Consider the following 808-nt stretch of genomic DNA (forward strand, 5'->3'; position numbering starts at 1 on the left):
ACATCATAGAGCATGTCTGAGACGCCTTGCAACGTGCTGTTCAAAAGAGATCTCCACCTCTTCGTACTCTTATGGAGTTAGGGGCAGCCCTGCAGGATTCATGGTGTCAGCTCCCTCCAGCATTAAACTAAACTCCGTCCGAACAGGCCTTGGGAGGCCCAACGGTACCGACCGGCCGCCATGTCATCCTCAGCCCACAGGCATCACTGGATGCGGATATGGAGGGGTATGTGGTCAGCACATCACTCTCCCGGCCGTATGACAGTTTACGAGACTGGAGCCACTACTTCTCAATCAAGTAGCTCCTCAGTTTGCCTCACTTGGACTGAGTGTACCCCACTTGCCAACAGCACTTGGCAGACTGAATGGTCACCCATCCAAGTACTAGCCCAGCCCGACAGTGCTTAACTTAGGTGATCTGATGGGAACAGGTGTTACCACTGCAGCAAGGCCATTGGCCCTCCAGTATTACTTCAGACATTAGTCGAGTCTATACCACGTCATCCTGTGGCAAATCTGCGTGCTTGTGGGGGCCCTACATGATATTAGGCAGGTGTACCATTTTCTTTGATTCTTCAGTGTATTATATTTACTAGATGTTGGGATACACCATTCTTTTCTAAAACTTCCCATAATTTCAATCCATTAACTCTGTCAAACGCTTTCTCATAGTCAATAAAGTTTTTATATATGGGGTGATTGTATTTGCAATGTTTTTCAGTAATTTGGCTGACTGGGAAAACACTGCCTAAACACTTCCCATACAATACCTGTTCTGTTCTTCAGTAAGACACGTTGCTGAAAATAC

At 46.9% G+C, this 808-nt stretch overlaps 1 pseudogene; it reads right to left on the reverse strand.

Moving 5' to 3' along the window:
- Positions 1 to 341: 341 nt before the first annotated feature.
- On the reverse strand, positions 342 to 459 carry LOC126189113 (5S ribosomal RNA; annotated as a pseudogene).
- Between the last annotated feature and the right edge of the window lie 349 nt (positions 460 to 808).

Source organism: Schistocerca cancellata, chromosome 5 (assembly GCF_023864275.1).
Source record: "Schistocerca cancellata isolate TAMUIC-IGC-003103 chromosome 5, iqSchCanc2.1, whole genome shotgun sequence".
Lineage (NCBI taxonomy): Eukaryota > Metazoa > Arthropoda > Insecta > Orthoptera > Acrididae > Schistocerca > Schistocerca cancellata.